The sequence below is a fragment of the Bemisia tabaci genome, chromosome 8, assembly GCF_918797505.1.
Source record: "Bemisia tabaci chromosome 8, PGI_BMITA_v3".
NCBI lineage: Eukaryota > Metazoa > Arthropoda > Insecta > Hemiptera > Aleyrodidae > Bemisia > Bemisia tabaci.
Genome location: NC_092800.1, coordinates 162,968 through 177,267, shown reverse-complemented (window position 1 = coordinate 177,267; position 14,300 = coordinate 162,968). Strand labels below are relative to the sequence as shown.

The 14,300-nt window shown below is 39.2% G+C and overlaps 1 protein-coding gene and 1 long non-coding RNA gene across 3 annotated transcripts in view; one reads left to right on the top strand and one right to left on the bottom strand.

The window, feature by feature from the left end:
- LOC109039286 (cytochrome P450 6k1) overlaps positions 1-14,300 on the bottom strand; it is a 350,075-nt gene that overhangs the window by 183,575 nt on the left and 152,200 nt on the right. The window lies entirely within an intron of this gene.
- Positions 1-14,300, top strand: part of LOC109039284 (uncharacterized) — a 142,399-nt gene that overhangs the window by 112,034 nt on the left and 16,065 nt on the right. The window contains exon 4 of one of the 2 annotated variants that reach the window (XR_011900349.1): positions 900-980. The exons of the other annotated variant lie outside the window; for it this stretch is intronic. This is a non-coding gene — a long non-coding RNA (uncharacterized lncRNA). The remainder of the gene's footprint in view (positions 1-899; positions 981-14,300) is intronic. 2 annotated transcript variants of the gene reach the window in all.

Genomic DNA, 14,300 nt, shown 5'->3' with positions numbered 1-14,300 from the left:
GGCCTCCCAAGTCGATAAAATTCCAAAATTATCCCCCCCTCTCCCTTCCTCACCCCTTCCCGTTTTTTCTCGTATGGTCTAGGCCCACAGCCCGAAAATTTTTGAGAAAATCAGCCTTAACCACCAAAAAATCAAAGTGGCAGTAGCTTATATCTTTTTACCTTTAGGTATGGTATGTGCAGGATTTAGCCTACTTTTACTTTATGTTCTGAGGTGGAATTTGATTCACTTGCATATTTGCGCAAATAAATATATTTAAAAAAAAATAAAAACGTAAAAGTACCCGATTAAATGGAGCCCCTAAAGGATCAATGATCTGAAGGAAGGCGGGGGCTCAGCCCAGGCCCATGAATCAAAGGGCCCCCAAGGCTTTTAGATTCTTGGGCCTCCCAAAACCCGAAATACGAAAAGTGGAATCATTGAGTGGACATAGGAAGGCAGGGGCCCTCCAGCAAACAAAAAGTTAGGAACAGTCCAAGAAAAGTATGAAAAACCCCGAGCTAACAATAAAAATCAAAGGGAGAAGCCCCATCTCGATAAGTAAAGGCCCAAAGTTTGAAACCAAAGCTGAGGATCAAAGAGAGAGAGAGAAAAAAATTCCGGCGGCCGAGGGCCCCCTAGGCGCCAGGGCCCCCCTGCATAGCAGGGTCTGCGGGGGCGTCCGTTACACCACTGAATGTGAGTAAATTAGTCATGAAAACACATTCGTAAGCCTGCTGATATGATTTCGAGTAACCGGCACTTTAAGCAAACGTTTCGGTCGATTTGAGCAAAAATTTGGTTGCACAACTGAATTCCTCTGGTTAATCGAAAGAAAGCTAACCCTAAATAACAAGAAACACAGGCATTTTTAACTATGTATTTACCCTCTTCTATTCATTTACTGTGATCTGTTGCAGGTTCGTAAACGATTGCTGTCTAGTCTAGTACCTACCTGCTTTTGAGTTTAAAGACGCAGGCTCAAAAAAGATGATGATCAGGTAAAATTTGAGACGCCTGTTCGTTTAAAGTTCTACCGTTTGTTTCAACCACTTCACTTTCGTCTCGTCCTCTTTGTCTATGTCATACCTTTACTTAATGCTTCTGATGTCGAAGCACGGAGAATCGTTTTTCTATAATCTATATTTTTAGCAGCAGTGTAGTTTTCTCAAAATTGGACTGCATTTTGCAACTTCAACCTATAAATTCTGGCTCATCTGAAAAAACACTTATGTGCATAGAGGAACTAATATAGCACATACGTTGTTTTTAAACTGGGCCGGAATTTATAGTTCCTAATGGCAAAATGTAGTCCAATTGATAGTTGGAATTCTAACAAGCGAGCTCTTTCATACCGCCGGTGCTCACTTTCTTCGGGGAAGGTGAAAACGCGCCCACATACTGCCGGGTTAAGGAAGAACGCCGTATGAACATTCGAGAGTTGCCAAATTTCCCTTGATAACACGTTTTTTTGACGACATTCATGCACATTTTTCTTTGAAATTTTCGGATATCTTAGATTAAATTTCATACGAAATTGTCTGAAAATTTTAGAAAAAAAGATTCACAATTTTCCCTGTGAATTCGCTTTTTATCGAAGGAAATTTGGCAACGTCTGAAGGTTCATACGGCTTTTTTCCTTAGCACGGCAGCATAGAAAACAGCTGAGCGTTTCTCGGATACGAACGTATTATTAGAGTTTTCCCGCTTGTTTTTTTCCCCCCAGGATGCGACAAGAGCGATGCCTTTTCATCTTAGCCGGGCGGCATTACTTCCGTATCAGTCTCACTTGACGCCCGCGACTTCCGAAGAAGATTCGTGATTCGTGAGCGGAATCCGGGTCTCTCGCGGTGTCGGCAACACCCCCTCCCTCCCCCGCGCCCAACCCCTCGCGCATCCCAACGCCTTCCGCCCTCTCATTTGAGGGCGGAAATGGAGTGTGCTATGCCGCGACGCCCAACGAGAACGACGACGTAGTGCCTCGTGGGACGAGGCTCTTGCAAACTTTCGCCGCCGAACAAACCGGGTTCTTTTTTCAATCACTCGAGAAGATCCAAGCGCAAGGTTGGAAACTCAAAGGACTGAATTGATAGGTGCTCCCTAAACAGTGCATTGTACACTGGAAAGTACATTGTCATTGAAGGGGGAGGGGCGGATGTAGGGGATCCTTAACATAGCACCATACTGCCGTGCTAAGGAAAAACGCCATATGAACCTACACGCGTTGCCAAATTTCCTTCGATAAAACCTGAATTTCCTGGTAAGCATATGACTATTTTTCTTCCAATTTTCCAGATAATTTCGTTCGGAATGCCACCTATAGCTCCTTAAAATTTCAAGGAAAAATATTCATAACTTGCCTCAAAAATAAACATTTCATCGAAGGAGATCTGGCAACTCTCGAATGTCCATACGGCGTTCTTCCTTAGCACGGCAGCATATAGAGAAGACTCTTTCTGATAACCTCGAGTGAAATTCGAGAGAGCAATTCTGTGAAAATGGATCCTTGCACGATGATGTACCTCTGCATAAAATGCGAAATACGAAATGACATACGTTCCGAGTTTTGGGTTCGCACCGACCTTACAGTTTGTCAAAATCGTAGATTTCTTTTTCCAAATTTCGTACCGTTTGCAATGATAAATCATTGTAACTCCTTGCAAGAATCCATTACCCAAGTTATACTGCTGATTTTCTATCTAAGTCAGCAAAAATTGTCTTTTCCACGGAAAGTGTGTATTTAACGCTCGGAGATTAAAAAGGAGGCGGTCGTATCCTGAGCATTGTTTACCCCGTGATGTAGGTCGGTGCAATACAGAGTAGATATATTCCACCAAAATCCGAAATTCGAAGTTTGAGAAACGGACCATGACGTCCGCTTTTTTGTGGACCCAACTTTTTAAGATTTTTGAATGGACTACATTTTGCAATGAGGACACCGAAAAAAATAATATGCTGTTTTAGCATCTAGGATGTCAAAAATGTGTCTGGTGATCCCAAGATGCTGCCTTTACTGCCCCCGCTGTTGAATTTGCATTCACAGGATGTAAAATTAAGTGCGGGGGCAGTAAAGGCAGCATCTTGGGATCACCAGACACATTTTTGACATCCTAGATGCTAAAACAGCATATTATTTTTTTCGGTGGAACTAATAATCCTTAATCTGTGTGGAAACCACCTATGCGGTAGTAGTTTTCCTTCTCAATGAAAGAGTGCTTTATGATTGATCCAGAAGAAGGTAATTTCCCATTGCGAAATGTAAAGCAATTAGTGTATGACATCTAAGACTTAGATTTTCTGTACTGAAAAATTTGAGTTTCACCTTAAGGTACATTTTGCCTGTCTGTGTTAAAAGTTTTGCCAAGTGCGTACTGAAATTTTTGAAAGTAATTAAAAATACCTTAACGGGCTACCCGCGTAAGAGCGTGTATTATCAAGATTCTGAGATTTAGCAACTGTTTCTTTATCTAAATAGATATCTAGAAGCGCGAGAATAAAAATTCATGGCATGATAAGAATACCAAAATTTAGACATGATTTCTCAGTATAAAATTACTAGGGGGCCCTGCCCCCTGACCGCTTCGCGGCCCAACCCCCGGGAGGGCGCCTCGCGCCCTCAGTCCCGCTTCGCGGGCCATATACGCATATGTATAGGCAAAAATGTTCTTCCATTTTAATACACCATTTTGTGTTCGAGCTATATCGATTTCAAAATTTTTGACGTAACACTCAGTTTTGTAAATGATGAGGAATAGCTGGATGTACGTAATTTCACAGTCCACTTACTGAAGAAATTTCCATTTATTATGTTATTTTTAAATACTTAATTTAAAAAAAAATAAATCGGTTAACGACCGTTAAGAGTTAATAATATTTGGTCCGTCCCGACGCGACACAGCGCCTGCCTTCTCACTTTGTATCTGCTGTAAATATTAATAGAAATTCAGCAATCAAGTAAATTGACCAATGCCACAAATCGAAGACGGAAGAATGCAGGAAAAATTGAGTTAAACATTATACCTTGGACCTTAAACCTTGAACCCTGAGCGATGCACCATTCCTCAACTCTTCGGATGAGGAGCCCTTTACGAGCTTTTCCATTGTTTTATTGTTTATTCGAGTCACCCAGGTAGAATCCCACACCTTGACGTTTCTAGCGGAAACGACATATCTCTCACGCTATTAACAGTGGACTTAAATGACGTGAGCTTTAAAAGCTCTACAACATTAAAAGTTCGGGGTTTCATAATTTTTTGCACATCTGCATCTACTACAGATGACATACATGTAAAGATCATCCTTATCGGTCCGGCAGTTTGTCAGAAATAGTGTTTCCAAGATTTTGCTTGTAGCTGTATAATATAGACAATAACACGAAACAAAACCGTCTTGTTTTTTTTAACAGTGGAAAGCACAAAACAGAATCTTAGCAACATCGAAAAACACTTGTCAGGTTCTTAGTTTTTACCCTTCACCCCGTATGAATCGCGATTTCAAGAGTTGATTTTGCATGCTTTCACCGTGTGCATCGTTTCCGCTCAGTAATGTTGAAGAGGAAAAGAGGGAAGCTTATGCTTTGATTTTACACCTTGTTTACTGGCCTTTTGTGAAGTATTCCACTCGGCAAACTCCATTTCCTCTCATCGACGAATTTGCTTGATATTGCTTCCACTTCTTGAAACTGTAATACTTACATTTGAATGCGAATGCACTATTTTATCAAGCATTCACAAGGATGCACTCGAATGAAAACTCTGTCGTTCTACTTTTCGGTTCATGATGAGAAGCAACACTGACAGAGGATGAGAACATGTTTCCACTGCTAGCTACTGTTCGCTACCTCTGTATTTTAGAATCACCTTCATCTTGACCGTACCGTAGGATCCGAGCTATGCACCTCTGAATGGGCAGGAATCCACTAGAATTCAGTATTTATTGATTTTTCTCAGTCATTTTAAAACATGTGACCATTTATGGAAAAAATACCTTAGTAAGGAAAATAATCGAAATGGAGGTTAACATATTAGCACTCTAGGGAAAGTCTTACGAGCATTTTTGGCAGAAAATAGTAGTTTTGTGTAAAATCTGTAATTTAAATTGTAGTGCAGGAGCAGCTACATGCCTTTCCAAGCTCTTGCTTTATACATGCTCCTGCTTGAACAAAAAAGAGCTGAACGCGCTTGTAACTCAATGCCCTGGACGGAGAAGAGTATTTACCGTCAAAAAATCGAGCTTGATTTATCATCTAACTTTTTATGGAATAAAAATTGACCGCCGTGCCGAAGGGTATAACTTGAAATTTTCAGAATAGCTAATTTCATTGAATGAGGTCGGCATGATCGGATTTAGATGTTTTAACTGAAAACTCCTCGTAGTGTCCTCGCGTGGAGATGGAGAGACGCATGCGCCGATACGGCAAAGACGAAATTCCAAGAAACGAACAATGGAAGCACTACATTTCATGCTCCCGAATTGCGGAACATGCTACGCAACGCATAATTTAAGGGGCAGTGGATCCCGGGAAAATAATAATCTACGGTTTCTTGTTAGAAAAAGCAGATTCCTCACGGACATGTTAAGACCATACAGATTTTGCGCGCATATTTACAGCTTTAACTGTATTTTCAAAGGCTCAGGTGGCACAAAGAAGTGATTTGCAAACGGAGACATTATATATCAAAGTCCCAGTACTGCTGCAAAACCCCCAACATGTTCAACGTGTTTTGCACGGGCTTTTGACAAAAAAAATCATGTCTTGCAATGCTTTGATGCACACTCCGCTCAAGCCACTCACAAGACGCTAAGCCGACTAGATTGAAATTGAAGGCGCTGTAAGAGGAACTATTTTAACTCCAAGGTAGCACTGATTGCATAGCCTAAAAATAGAATGCGCTTGAGTTCGATGGCAAGAGTGCATGATGTAAGGAGTTCTCCACGGAACCTAACTAATGCGGTACTTGATTCCACACCCAATTACATTGCTTCGATTTTTATTTCCACTTGACTGCGAGTAAAAGGTGATTTGCTTGAAAGTTAGGTTAAACTACCGCCAAATTGTTTAAGGTCGAAGATGTTCTTTTACTACTTTAATTATAATTAATCTAATAATAGGGTATCTAATCCTAGTTTTTAATAGAGATTTAAATTTTTATTGATAAGATTTTTTCAAATTTTAAAAATTTTACTTCTTTACTGTTTGTTTTGTTAATATCTTTTCAATCAATAAAATTCATCTAGATATATAGTTAGGTATCGTTATGCAGATCCTCTTTAAATGCAGACTCTTCGTAGATATAATGAAAAATTGTTCATCTCTGGGGCGAACTACGTGCGGATGCTTTGGTCAAATTTGAGTGAGCTACCCTGTTTTTTTTCGCTTTTTTTGGGTTGTCTTCTAAAAATTTGAACAGCATCACTGACTGTTTCATTATAGAAAAAAAGCAAGCTCGGAGAGAATTGCGAGCCTCAAACAGAATTTTGATCTTACAAAATTGCTAGGATAATAGACCCAATTATGATAGATGTAATATGAGCAAACGGCATTAGAAACCTTCTCATTTTGCACCTTTAATTACTGCCAGGTTTGCAGTCTTACAGTTACGAGAGGATTATGTTGACGGCAAGCAGAAAGCTAAAAATGATTAAACCGTTTCAACCGTTTCATTATATCCCAAAGCCAGCGAGGCTGGAGTCGAATTAATGACGTCATCTTGGCGGTAGTCAACTGAAATTGTTTCACGCCGTTGAAATTTTCTCTCGTCTTCCTCTCTTTTTCCAAGACCTGCTTTGACTTCTCGTAGACTTAAAGTCTTTGCATATCAAACCATGTGACGTGAAACAGGGAAAACAAGCACACTAAAAAAGTGACGGTAAGGAGTGAGGACTATTTAAGGGAAATATCACAAGTCCAAAATATTATTTTAAAGACCGCAAATCCGCAGGTCAACCGCTTTTTATACACTTTCTCATTAGCGGATCCAGTAGTTTGACAACTTTGTTTATTCTAAATTTAAGCCTATAGAAATGTTTCGATTCCCTGAGGGGTCAGGTGCTCTGACAAGAATCGATTATTCAACATTGGTTTAATTGAAGAAACGCCACTGTTGCCAACTTGTAAGGTCCGATTCTGTGCCTGGTCTCGTTGAAATTCATTGAAAGTGTCAAGGTGGTTTTTTTTTTTTTTTTTTTTTTTTTTTTTTTTTTTTTTAATGGTAACATATTTTATTTGTTTATTACAAATTGGAATGGGGCCGACAGCAGCCCCACCCGAAATGGGAAGATTCATATCATACAAATTTGGAAGTGCTTGACAAATAGTAAATGGCACTATTTGTCCTTAATCTAGCATCACAGTTTGATTTCTTATTACTATTAAAAATAAATTGTCTCTTGTATTTAACTTATTATATCTAATTGCGATTAAAAAAATTCAATCAAAATTACTTAAAATACTAATATTACCGCCGGAACCATCCTTACAGATATTACATCGAGGAGGTAAGGGTTGGTGTTGGAGGAGCACGCTTACATTTAGTGTTTTATTTTTTCTTATCAGTATGTTCCTTATGAATGTATATGTTGTGTTCCAATTTTCTTTATTGAGGAGCATATTGCCAACTATTGTTTCAGGAGCCAACTTAACATTAATTGTCCTTTCTAATTCTTTTCTTTCTTCTTCCCATGCTGAACACTCAAAGAAGGTACGCCTAGGGGTGTCAACTGCCCCAGTATTGCAACATGGACAGACAGGGGAGTCGCGAAGTTTGAATTTATGGAGATACTGTGCGTAACATCCGTGGCCGGATAAAGTTTCTTAACATAAGTGCTGGGGACCAAATTTGAATTCCGTACGTAATAATAGAGATAACAGTATTTATTAATAAGAGTCTTTTATGAAATGATGGGCCTTTAGTATTCGGCATGATACTTCTAAACATCCCTGCTACTCTCTTAGCCTTGTCGCAAACGGTTGTTATGTGAGTACTCATATCGAAATTTTTACCAAGGTATTTCATGGAAGTTGATGTTTCAATTTCAACGTCGTCTACTTGAATTTTTGCATTTTCTAGATCTTTCTTTTTTCCGTGTAAGATGATTCCGTCTGATTTTTTCGTTTCTAAGGTTAATAATTTCTTGTCTAGTTCTGTCTTTATTTTCTTTGTAATTCGATATGAGTCTTTTTTAAGTGCATTTTTATCATAACATAAGAGAATAACCAGGATGTTGTCAGTATGTGCCAATTTTTCTGATTTTGGGTCTGTTTGTAATCGAACGATGTTATCGAAAGGAATATTCCATAAAATCGGTGACAGAATCCAACCCTGGCAACAGCCGCTGTTCACTCCAAAGATCCTGTTTGCATAGCATATCTGACGATTCGGACTCAACTTATAATAATCTGAACCAGATAGTTAGGTACTTTTTTTGCTTCGAGAGCATTTGAATCACATATTGCAGAAAGGGCACTATTGCAGAAATGTTAACTGTTCAGAAAATGCAAAAAACTGATTTGAGTAAACTATAAGCTTTTGGAAAAAAATTTTTCGATGTTTTCTTTTGTCCCCCAAGTAGACTGACAATTTCCATAAAAAATTTTTACATGATACTCTTTCTGGGTTGTAAATAATTACACTTGAAGGAAGAGCATTAGTGCCCTTTCTGAAATACATGGGGGAAGGAGCCATAAAGAGTGATAGAATGAAGCCAGAAAATTATTTTAGCCCTTGTTTTTCATCTCAAATGTATGGCAATGATGCATGTCTATAGCGAAAGTTGGAAATTGTACATCTCCATTGCAACGTTTCAAAATTTCTGCTCTCTTTTTATACTATTTTTTTAAAGAGATCTAATAGAGATTTTCCCATGAAATTTTCCGAAAACAATCTTGATGGTGTGAAGAAAGTTTACACAAAATTTTAATAGAGAATACTTTATATATAAGAACAAAAAAGAAGACGAAATAAAATTGGCAATGTCGCAATTGATGGTATGCGATTTCGAACTTTCACCATGTGGTTTGCCCGTAGCTATGTAAATTTTAAAAATATTTCTGGCTTATTTCAAGTCAAGAAATTAAAAAAAAAAAAAAAAAAAAAAAAAAAAAAAAAAAAAAAAAAAAAAATGTTTCCTTTGAGGTTCAATAGCGTAGTAATCTTCTACCTACTTCCTCATCCAACCTGTTAAGGGCTCCTCTCACTTCCTACACTCAAGGTTCAATTCTCACTCCTTTCATTTTCAGCGTGAGTGAAGCGTGTAGCGTGATCACTGTCGTTTTGAAACGCAAAACTAACCTCTCAATCGTATCAAAACAAAACAATCGACGAGTTGCCGCTGCCAATGCGCGCGCACCCTGCAGTGGGCATGTACTGCAGAAACGGCACTATATTGCTGCAACAGTGCCCTTTCTGCTCTACGTGAGAAACATAACCCCTGTCAAAAACACATAAAAAATGCGAATAAAGTGCCCTGTCTGCACTACAGGGTGTGTCTACATACACTAATGCGAAAACCGCAAAAAACTCAATTTCGAAAAAAATGTCGATTGTGCCCTTTCTGTAATAGCTGATTCATTTATTACATCTACCCAGTTCAAACTATTAAAGGCATCTATCTATACTATAAGCTCCAAGACCTCCTAATTTTGCGAAACTGGTGACGCTTAGTTCCAGCGTTCTACCGGGCCGATTTTCATGATTTTTGCGGCTATCGACGGGCAATTGTCTCTAGATAAGCCAACTCTTTTCAGATTTTCAAAATATGGCCCAGATTTTTTTATATTACGTGGTAAAGTTGCGAATTCTCCCATTTAAACAATGTAAATTTATACTTTTTGTCACAGTTCGTTTGAGCGTTCTACCGGGCCGATTTCCATGATTTTTGCGTAGATCGACAGGTAATTGGCCCTAGATGAGCCCGCTCTAATTAGATTTTGGAAATAGGACCCAGGTTTTTTTAAAATCACGTTATAAAAGTGAGTGAATTTACAGAATGCTCCGGGACTGCTACCGCTATGCGCGGGAGGATGCGCAGTGGTCGAGGAGGTTGCGCAGTAGCTGGGTAGCCTGCGCATCAGCTCTATACTTATCTACACAAGATTCGCACCACCTCCCTCAAGACGAGCGGTGGCCGAGTCGTCCAAGACGTCAAATGCGTCCACTTAGACTACGATGTGGGTTCGATTCCCGACTTTTGATATACTTAATTATTACCTGATTATCATTGTTCGTTGTTTTACTGCAATACTTCATCAAGCAGTCATTCTAAAACGCTTTCTTTTGACTTCAAAAAATTATTTTTTTCTTTATTCATCAAAACCAAAAATTATTTCATTCTACACGTAAAGTATACATCATATCGTAATTTTTTAGGGGGAAAATAAACCTAACACTGAAAGGAGGGTAAAAATAGGGCCGCGAAGCGGCCCATTGATGGCGCGGAGCGCCTTCAGGGGGTTGGGCCGCGTAGCGGCCAGGGGGCGTAGCCCCCTAGTTTTTTATATCCAGCCCGAGTACAGCCATCAATTTCCTTCTGTATCAAGGTGTTATGTTGCTCAGTTTTTTGCAGGCTGATTATTTGCCGTGCTAAGGAGGAACGCCGTATGAACATTCGAGAGTTGCTAAATTTTCTTCGATAAAATGTTTATTTTCGAGGAAAGTTATGAATATTTTCACTTGAAATTTCCAGGAACTTTAGGTGAAATTGCGAACAAAATTATCTGAAAAATCGGAGGAATGATATCTATAAATTTTCTAAAAAATTAGTGATTTTCCAGAGGAAATTTGGCAACGCCTCAAGGCTTATATGGCGCTCTTCCTTAGTACGGCAGTTATTGTCTCAGCGAGAGAAAAAGAAGGCATAAGGAAAATGAAGTGATTTTATGGGTTGAAAGGGGTGGTTTTAAATGCCTACGTGAGAAAATGATGGACGAATTTTAGGGTTTCTCTCGGGTTGCCATCTAGTAGTATATTCCTGACATTCTTTGTCCATTGAAACCATCCGCTTCCACCAACGGGATCGCCATTATTCGTATTTCTACTTTTTTGATAGCTTTATCTATCAAAGTCTTATTATCAGCCTGCTGTAAGAATATGTATATCACGGGAGGATACTAGGCAACATAAAATGCAGTTACTGTAATTGGACGCATTCAAATGAAGGAAGTACATCCATTCTAACATGAGCTCTGTGATCCATAAGAATGCATTTATGAAGGCGACGGGGCTCATGTTATACTTCTCTTCGATTGAAATGCGTCCAATTACAACGATCAACACATTTTTACTTTTATAGACTCGCCTAAATTGGTTCAATGGACACTGGGTGGACTTTTAGCGCTGATTCTATAAGACCATTTTTAGCTCTGATTCTGTATGACCTCCTTTTTTCTGGTTCGGGTCGATTTTTCCCGGAAAAATCAAACTTTTCCACAGAATAATCAATTTCCTAAAAATCTGTGCACGACGGAAAAAACTAAGGTCTGTTTCGAATTTGGCATCCAATATTACCAAAAGATATTTTTTACATGAATAAAGTTTCCTTTATGTTCCTGATATCGAGGTTTCCCGGACAAGTGCGCTCCTGTTCGTCCGTGTAACACGATGTAAAACTCATCCGGTTGTTTTGCGTCGGAAAGAAGGGCAAACTGTTTTTCTCAAGTGAGAAGTGAAGCAATTCCCACTCAATTCTTGCCGCTAAAGCCGAAAATGACCTTCGTTTCCGTCCAAAATCTGTCAGATTTTTGAAAAATCGATTTTTAAAAAACCTACGATTTTTCAGCTCTAAAAAATCCCCTATTTTCAGAATCTTGATTTTCCGAAGGTTTTGAAAGAATAAGAGGGTCATATTCGGCTTCAGCGGCAAAAATTAGGTGGAAGTTGAGATATCAGTGGTTACCCGAGAATACAAAGTATCCTCTCCTTTCAACGTAAAACAGTCGGATGCGTTTTATATAGTTATATGGGCGGTCAGGATAAATTTCCCGGAAAAACCTCGATATTAGGAACAGAAAAGAAAATATATTAGGCATGTAATACTTTTCTTGTACGTAATTTTGGCTACTGAATCCGAAAATAACCCCATTTTCCCTCTACTGTGCACATAGATTCTCCGGAAAATTGATTTCTTCTGGAAAAGCTCGATTTTTAAGGAAAATTCAGATTTTTCCGGGGGAAATTGACTTGGTCTGGACAAAAGAAGGTCATTTTCGGATTCAGCTCTAAAAATCTAGCTGGACTCGGTTAAGACATTGCAGGCAAATTTGCTCGTGTCGACCAGTGTTAATTTTTTTTTTTTAAAAAAAAAGGAAACTGTGGCAGCACGTTCCACACTGTGATACGTAGACTGGCAGTTCCATCATCGAAACCCGATCACGAGCACACACTCCGGAATTTTGTGAGTTATAAAATCGGGGGTTTCATTTCCGACTCCTATACCCTAATGCGAGAAAAATATTAAATTTCGAAAGGGTTTATTTCCGCCGAGGCAGGATGATGAGTAATTCGTGAAATAATTATGTGTTTTCCTAGCGAGGCACCGCTCTCTTATATCTTATTTACAGTTGGAGCGGAAAAGTAGAAACTTTTCCGGAAGGGCGTATTTATACTTTTGCCCACCTTCCTCCCCCTCTTCTTGCCTCTGCCGCAAGTGGAAAGGTCATAAGTCAATGAAACGATGGATTAATATTACAGCGATGACTAAATTGATCATTGGCCGCATCCGAGAGCCCGGGCCCCGGGATACTGGAGGAGGGCGGGGGCTCTGTAAAGAACGCTCGACTCTCGAGGAGGGATCGCGGGCGACGCTTCCGTCAATGTAAAAAGCGCCTTCAATTTTACGTGATACGTCTAATCATGCATGTAGATAAGTATCATTGCTTTTCTGTTGTTTCCGTGATTTCCGACTTGCCGTCGAGTTGAGAGCCACGATAAATATATAAATTAACGGGACGAAGGGACGCTGCTGCTGAGTTGGGCCGAGTCAAGACAAGTCCCAAGGGTCGCGACTCGCCAGGCACGGGTAGCCGCTAGCCGCACCGTCGGACTGAATATTTTTCGCGGGTCATTTCCCGCTGAGCTCCTAAAACTCCCCTCCATTCGCCGGGCAGATTTCTAAAATGTCCTAATTATTATCAGAACCTGATTCAAGTTCAATTACGCGGTCCACGTGACAGCCGGTGAGGTTGCACTATCGCGCTAAAAATCCACACTTCTTTCCGTGTCATTGCTGTAACGAAGCAGCTTTTTTTAGGATAAAAAGAGTGGAATAAAATTGGAGACTTGCTAAATATGACCTTCCTCGATCTAAAGGACTCTAGTAATATACAGGATCAAAATGGGTGAGTTGCAAGTAACTTTAGCCAGAGCAATTGGTAGAGCTGTTTTAAGATGATCGAAAGAAAAAAAACGCAGTTCAACTCGAAACGCTCCGTCGTTTCAAGCCGTTTTCAATTGGATTGATACATGATATGAAAATTAACCAGAACCTGATACGACCAGAGAAGAGAACGTCAATGATGAAATTCAATTTTTGATTATTTTATCTGGTCATATCAGTTTCTTGTTGCTTTTTAAACTTTTTAATTCATTTCATTTCCGGATGAAAATGGCCGAGCGATCCGTAAAAAATGTGATGTTTCATTTTATCTGCTTCCTCCTCAAAACTAAAAATGACAGTCGTCGCCTCGTTTGGCCAACTTTTTTATTGAAAACAAATAACATAACAAACATACCCCTCATCAAACTCTTTTATTTTGCTACTATTCGAGTTTCGTTTAGTAAGAGAAAGTATTTTTGTTGTTTGTTACGAACTGAAAAGCAGTTCATTTTTGTTTTGGAGCCATTATTTTATATAAAGGAGCTATGAGCAGCTAATGAAACATATTTACTTATAATAAAATAAAAAAAAAACCAAAGCTGGAAGAGGAAACGTAGCTAAATTTTGCAACAAGCATAATATAGGTAGAGCGATTTTGTCTGAAAAATGGCTACCTGGATGGTAAATCTACTCGTAGTTTGATGCCGTAAAAGTAGAAGAATTTATAAAAGAAGGATGTTAAATTGACAGTGACGCTGTTAAAGTAGCCGGCAGGTACTTCATAAAAGGAGAGTGTCATTCTAATAGCGCGTGCACTTAATTTTACATTAACGTTTCAACTAAGATTTTGCTGCTCTGAAGTGTACACGCAATGTTACGTCAGCTACTCCGCGTGCCCCTTCTTTCCCACCTGTCCCTGGTTCCGTTTAAGAAACATTTAATATCATAGTTAGGAGTTTATTTCAACAATTTTCGTTGCCCGAATCTCGTTCTACGTGAACTTTTCTTTT